At 40.2% G+C, this 7,872-nt stretch overlaps 1 pseudogene; it reads right to left on the minus strand.

Moving 5' to 3' along the window:
* Window positions 1–237: 237 nt before the first annotated feature.
* LOC116864055 lies at window positions 238–781 on the minus strand (annotated as a pseudogene).
* Window positions 782–7,872: the final 7,091 nt, after the last annotated feature.

Raw genomic sequence — 7,872 nt, forward strand, 5'->3', positions numbered from 1 at the left:
AGTAAGGCTTCCAGTTAACAGTAGGGTATTAGTAAAGTTTTGGGGCAGTCAAAAGTTATACCTAGTTTTTTGACTGTGAGGGAGATCAGCACCCCAACCCCATGTTACTATTCAAGGTCAACTGCATATGTAAGTTAGAATTACTTCTTTTTATTATTATTTTTTTATTTTTTATTTTTTTGCTTTAAATATTTTTTGGGGGAAAGGACACTACACTTCTACTCAATTAAGAGAAACATTTTTACAGTCTTGAGGTCTTTTATTTTCTTTACATTTATCATGCCATGAATTCATAGGGAATGGGTTCCAACAGTTCGGGCTCCTTTCCATTGATTCCCATGAAATGTGCTTTTCTGGGTGCAGCAGGCTGACGCTTCGGTTGAACCCAGGTATCTTTCTCTTTGGCTTCCTTCTTTTTCTGATCATTTTCCTTCACACGCTTCGGGAAGCTATCTCGGCTCTTTGAATGTTTAATATGCGCAATACGTACATTAATTCTCTTGGCAAAGATCTTACCCTTAACTTGTTTGTTTACAACAATGCCAACAGCATGCTGAGTAACAATGTAGACTCTTCCCTTTTTGCCATGGTAACATTTGTGGGGCATTCCCTTTTGAACAGTGCCCATTCCCTTGATGTCCACAGTATCACCTTTCTTGTGGATTCGCATATATGTGGCCAAAGGAACAACTCCATGTTTTCTAAAAGGCCTAGAGAACATATAACATATATGTCCTCTTTCCCTTTGTGTTGGTCATTTTGGCCAATTACTGGAAGATGGCGGTTCCGCATAAGTTAGAATTACTTCTACTGAAACTAGGAGAATATACAGCTGAGAATGTTAAAGCAAAGACTTACAAACTCTTTCTTTAAAGAGCCAGATAATAAATGTTTTATAAAACATTTTTAAAGTTTTTAAAAAAGTTTGCTTATTTAATTTCTACACCCAACATAGGACTCAAGCTCACAACCCTGAGATCAAGAGTTGCATGCTCTTCCAACTAAGCCAGCCAGGCATCCCAGATAGTAAATATTTTAGACTCCATAGGCTATAAGGTCTCTGCAGGATAGACTAACTCCACCTTTGTAGGATGGACATATCCTTAGATAGTATGAAGACAAAGGTGTGGCTGTGTTCCAGTAAAACTTTGTGTGTAAAAAAGGGCATTGGACTAAATTGGCCCTAACAGTTTTCTGAAACCTGGCTTTAAGCAATGCTTCTCAAAGTATCTGAAACAAATAACTAGTTCGCTTCTTCCTCTAATTTCTCATATATCATGGATTGGTACTTTTGTAAAATATGATAAAGAGTTAACAGAAGATGAAATAAAAAGATACGTACATATATATATAACAAATATATATATATATTCAAAAGTCTTTTGTTAGATTCAGTAGATATACCATCACTCCATCAAACTGTTATGAAATTTATAAGTCCTTTCAAATTCTGTACTTAACATGAACCAGTAACAAATAGCCATGGAATAGCACTATTTTATGATTGACATTTTGAGCAACCATGCTTTAAAGATTAGGCTATCTATTATCTCACCTAGAAATAAATCCAGGAGTGATCTGGGTCAACTACCTAATCATGTTATCAAGGACCCAGACCTTTCTACCCCTCATCTTGTGATCCTCAGCATTGTCTCTCTTCTTGGTTCAAGATGGTAGCAACAGTCCTCACTACATTCTCATGGAATAATTTCCAAAGCAAGAGGGCAGAAGGAAAGGCAAAAAGTGTTTCCACTTGGGCTACTAACACTTTTATTAGGCCCCGTAAACTTGCCCCAAACAGCAGTCTGTTCCTGTGTTTCTCTGGCTATGGATAACATGACATAACTACACCAGTCTCTAGGAAAGGGTCGTAGAGATCCCATGGTTGGCTTAATCAAACTATGATTTGTCCCCTCAGGCTGGACCCAGAGCCACCTGACCTAAATTAGGACTTTTTAAACCAAGATGGATGCCAGCTCCAGGAATGTGTTTAAGGAAACCTTGCTATTTGTTTATGTTCTGGGCCTGCAGTCCTGATTTATTCAACTTACAAACCGTACTCCTTCTGTTCTAGTAGAAGGTTTTCCTTCTACATATGGTTTTGGCTTTATGATCTTTGTCCTATTAATCATTTGTATGAAGCTTTAAAACTTATAATGTGCTTTCATGTGTATTATAAACGTTGTATGTCAAAGCTTACATGTTTGAACTAATATTATGTCAGAGGGTAGAATTTCAACCCACTGATGATGCTTGAGATCATACAGCAAGAAAGGGCAACATGAGGGACGCCTGGGTGGCTCAGTTGGTTAAGAGGCTGCCTTCGGCTCAGGTCATGATCCCAGCGTCCTGGGATCGAGTCCCACATCGGGCTCCTTGCTTGGCAGGGAGCCTGCTTCTCCCTCTGCCTCTGCCTGCCACTCTGTCTGCCTGTGCTCGCTCTAGCTCCTCTCTCTCTGACAATTAAATAAATAAAATCTTAAAAAAAAAAAAAAAAAAAGAAAGAAAGAAAGGGCAACATGAGAGTTCTGGCCGAGGGCTTCTGGCACTCTTCAGTGAGTTCTCCTTGAGGTATTTGACCATTTGCTCTGTGCTGATCAGTCAGTAGCATGAAAACCACAGTCAGCTAATCTTGGCAAAAGGTCAACAAAGATGATTTTTGGGGTGAATAGACTGGTTGTGTCACAGAAATGATCTATTTTTGACCATGCTGAAGGGGATGGTCTTCTGTAGGGTGACCAACTATCTTGATTTACTTGAGACTAAGGGACTTTCCGGGATGTGAGACTTCCAGTTTTAAAGCCAGAACAGCTCCAGTTTCTCATTTTAAAGCAGAGGAAGTCCCAGGAAAGCTAGGACAATTTGGTTACCCTACTTCCTGGCTTCTGTCTACTCTCAAAATATGCTTTAGTGCATTTTTTGCCAGACTAACTTCATAGGCCCCTACTTTTCCCAGCGAATCCATATACAATGCATCTAGCTTTGTCTTGTGAATGGCACTTTTTCCCCCACAATTAAAATATCTAAATTAAGAGAACCACAGATACAACTGAGATATTCTTTGCATCTCCCACAGCTTTCATGATTTCCATGGGAATATTTTAGAAATATTTTTTCCTTGATTGTGAAGAGAAGCATGCAGGAAGACCTTGTCAACTTTTATTTCTGCCTTCTTCTTTCATATCTCCTACCAAGTCCCACATAGGCACATCGCACCGGGTCTTAGAACCCACCCGTTGAGCAGAATGTATTTGAACATGATTCAGCCTTTCGTTATCTACTCCTTAAACTACTCTCTATTAGAAATTACCTAGGGCCATTTAAAAAATGAAAACAAATAACAAATTCCTGGGCCCTACGCTGTGCCTGTACGCTATGTCTCTCCTTCCGGTGAGAGTACGTAGGAGATGGAGTAAGGGTTCAGAGCCCAGGGACCTTTACCTCTCACAAAGTTCCCCAGGCATTGCTGACATGCTGTCAGCTTCAAAAGCAACTGGCTAGGATATGTCATTCAACCTGAGTGACAACTAAAATTGTAATTATGCTGCTAAAAGAGAACCTTATGAAATCGCAAAATTGCTCATTTGTGCCTTTCTTCCTTTCTCTCCCCCTCCTTTCCTTTCTTCCTCCTTTTCTTCCTTTTCTTCAGTGGTAGCAGTTCACACGAATGTTGGGGGCCATTTTAGGAAATGTTTGTGGAATGACTCTTAGAAATCTTTGAAGTAAATTTAAATATGCCTTCTAAAAATTTGGGCTATTTGCCACCTCGTGTCTGCAGGGATTTGAAGCTTGAACAAAAGCTTGAAAAAGTTGATCCCCAGGTTTATTCCTAGCAAGGGACATCTCAGGCTGCGTTATTCTTCCACTGTCATCGTTCCTCAGGTCTTTTCCTTCTCCTGCCTTCATAGTCCTCGCCACCTGAAAATCCGAGGACAGAGATATGATTTACATTGCTCATTAGGCCACTGGTCTCTTGGCTGAACCAGGCAACAGGAATGAAAATTAGTGACAAATCACAGCCTTGCTTTTTCTAATATGACAAAGGCAAGCCCCATAGCTGTAAGAGTTCTCATTAGGGCCTCTTTAACTGCTCAGAATGATTCTATTTTTTAAGCCACCAGAATAGTTAATACAATGTGTGGGACAACACGATTTCCATTGGGGCATATCAAAAAGGAAGCTACTTTCCGTACTTTCTTTAATCTCTCTCCTTACATCAACCTGAAGCAGTGCAGGGGACCCCCTGGGATTCCTGCTCATCAGCCCTGCCTCTTACAAAAGGGAGATTTTGCCTAGACAGTTCCAAAGAGTCCTGATTCAAAGGTAAAACAATTAGTACACATTAATCATCAAAAGGATGGTACGAAAAGCGTAATCCTCTTAGAACTGGAACAAATTAAACTGAAAGTAGCAATATAAAATAAAGCAAAAAAAAAAAAAAAAAAAGACCCCACAAATGCAAGGAAGGTGAGAGGACACTGCTCTGAAGTCCCACATCTCACTGCCAAAGAGGGTCCCCAAGTATCTACTATCTTTGTTCTTGATACAAACGTTACCCTGCCTTCCTCAGTTGCCTGTAAAACCCAAAAGCTCTTCAGGCAGGGACCACGTAACCATCGCCTCACAAACCTAGAAGGTTTGTGAACACCTGGGAGATGCAGTTCCACAGTCTGATGTCAGATGGATTTTCTAAAGGTGGGAAGTTGCCTGAAAAGCCTGACATCGGCCCACAAAGAACTTCTCTAAGGAGAGAGAAAACTATTCCTTTTTTTTTTTTTTTTCCTAAATGATCTTTGCTCAAATTTCCAAATGAGGCCAGCCCCTGAGCCAAAGTTTGATTTAGGCAAGGAATGTCTCCCTCCCTCACACAACACTCTATGGTTCTTCTTTTTTTTCTCTCTTTTCTGGGTTTTAGCCTATGAGGTGCAAACTATCTGGGAAGAAAAGCCACACGCTACCAAGAGTAACCCTGCTTTCACACCCTATAACAGCTGGAAGGCATGTAGGGTGTGTCGACCAATGGGAAAGATACAAAGATATCAAGCACCAACCAGAAAGATACAAAGACACTAAGTACTTCTAATTACACATTTGTACCCTTTGGTATTTTTCTTTGTTCTGTCTCCATCCCTCCATCCTTTTTACACTTTCCCAGGTTCCCAGCCATATCCCAGTACCCCCTGTCATAAAGACAGTCATTTCTAATTAGTATCTTTCTTCTTTGAGCCAACAAGCCTCGTTTGCTCTGGATCATCAGAGTATCTGAGCAGTGACTGGGTACCAAGAAACTCATGAGCTTCTCTCTTGCTCTCTCATAGCACAGAGGATGCATTATTATGTTAGACAACTTCTTTTTACAAAAATTAGGATAAGATGGATCAAAGGGAATGCAATGAACAGAGAACCCATCCTATCACCGAAGATGTATGGAACTGGCTATTTTATTTGCACATTAAAAGGGAATTAGAAAGGAGAGGATGGTTTTTAAAACAAAGGATTTGTTTTAAACAAGGTTGTTAAAAACAAGGGTTTTTAAAACAAGGGTGGACTTTCATGACAGTGTGGGAACTACTGGAGACAGATGTATCTTCCCAGAACCCTTATATCCCAGCTTATGAAGTTGGAACCTCTTCCAGATATAATCAGGTTTTTTCTACTGTGAGGGGAACCCAGTTTACAAATTCAATTCCTCTAATTTATTTCAAAGTTCATGTTGCTAAATAAATGCCCAAGATTTTAAACTCTCTGTCTTTGTTCTCACCTTTTCCCACTTTCTTCCTCTCAGTATATCTCCACTAGCAACAAATAACATGATGCTAGGAGGAAGGCCAAGTAGTCATTGGCCTCAGTTGAGACTCACGCTTGCAAACTCCCCAGAGTCCTCCTATCTCAGTGCTGTGTGTCTGTAAGACATATTAGGGAGGCGTTTGGTTTACCCGCCCATGGCAGAGTTCAGGTCATGTGATTATGAACTTTGTGCCCTTTCCAAAATGGAAAATATTCAGTTTTTGATGAGATTATTAGCTTTCCTCCTGTCCGGGTCCAACAAATGAAAACCAGATTTGCATGTATAAATAACAATCAAGCGCTGAAATGATTTATTTAGTAAAGTTACTGTTTTGGAAAATAAATCGATGTATCGTGTCAAGATCCAATCTGCCTTTCACTCACATGGCAAGGGAGACTTCTCCAGGGTCTACTAGAAAAAAAAAAATGTTGGGATCCTATTAATAGTTCACTCCTGCCACGTGAGAATTACAGTGGAATCCAGCTATGAGAATAAAAGCTCGAGATAATGTTTCCGAGAACATCCTGATAGTAGTGTGTGCTATTTCTTATTGTATTCAAGATACACATGAATAACTCTCCCCCAGAAGGAAAGGAAACAAAGCAAAGGGCCACATATTTTCCCACTGTGTAAATTTCCTTCCTCAAGTAGAAATAGTTAAAATTGGAAGGCAAATCCTACGGTCATTACATGTCAGAACGCTGACATGGTGACAACTTCAAAGGCGTGTCGGGCTACACTTGGCGTGCTCTTTTTAAAAAAGACAATAGGCATTGAAAATTAAGCACTGCATCAAAGCCTTCCAACTCTATTGAGACAAGTCTATGGAAAACTCAAACCAAGACGCAGGGCTGTTCCTGCGTAAATTATGTGGAGGGTTCGATGCATGGGAATTGCATTGTCTAAGATGCTCTGGAGACAACATACAACTCTGATCTGAGTGGCATGTCAGAGCTAATGACTACAGCTAGTAGGGGAACCATCTGCAGCTAATTTTCGTCATCCTTGTGGCATTAAACTAAGGCTTGTAATTTGAATCAACTCTATAAATGCTCAGGGACCTCACTGTGATGCCATTCAATATACAGTGGGCTTGGATAGTGGATAGTGCCAACCCCGAACCTGTATGAGGTCCAAAGACCAGAGGGTAGAATGGACCAGAGGGAAAGGCCAGGCTTTAGACCAATCCCAGCTCTGTTATTTGCCAGATGAATGGCTTTAGATCAATTGTTTAATTTCTTTAATTCCTGTTCAGTTTCTTTATTTGCAAGATGGATACAGTAATAGCTGGCTTCCAGAAGTAGTGAGAAAATCCAAAACATTGCATTATATGGTGGGGACTTGACAGATGCTACCATTTATTTATGTACTTACTTATTTGCTCACTTATTTACTTACTATAACACCTAATGCATCTCTCTCTCTCTCTCTCTCTCTCTTTTAAAAGATTTTATTTATTTGACAGAGAGAGCTAACATGAACACAAGTAGGGAGAGACAGAGGAAGAAGTCGATTCCCTGCTGAACAGGGAGCCTGACGCTGGGCTTGATCCCAGGACCTTGCGATCATGACTTAAGCTGAAGGCAGATGCTTAACAGAATGAGCCACCCAGGCACTCCTGTAGAGCCTAATGCATCTCTATACAGCAGTGATTCTTAATCTGTGGTCCAAAGACATATGAAGCCTAAACTCACCCACCACCACTGAAATTATATGCAAAGTCTCATGGTCTATGATCAAAAGAAATGTTAAAGTCACCACTTTCTTATTTGGTTTCACCTATGTGTGGCTCCTACAGCATGGAAAGAAAAAATAAAAACAATTTGTGATTCTTTCCTTGTTCAATATATGCTATACCTAGTTGTCTTCTAGAGTACAGTTCTGTGTGTGTCTGGATATGTGGGTGTTCACATGGACATTCATGCTTGTGGGTTTGGGGAATGCTAATTTTATAATAAACCACAAGTTTACTGAGAAAAGACAGAACAATTGTGAGACCAAAAAAGTTGATGACAGATGTACACATAGAGAGAAGCCTGGGATACTGTGGGAAGAACACCAAGGAAAGAAGCAAAGGGGATGTA

This window comes from Lontra canadensis, unplaced genomic scaffold (assembly GCF_010015895.1).
Source record: "Lontra canadensis isolate GAN:19392208 unplaced genomic scaffold, GSC_riverotter_1.0 scaffold5, whole genome shotgun sequence".
Classification (NCBI taxonomy): Eukaryota; Metazoa; Chordata; class Mammalia; order Carnivora; family Mustelidae; genus Lontra; species Lontra canadensis.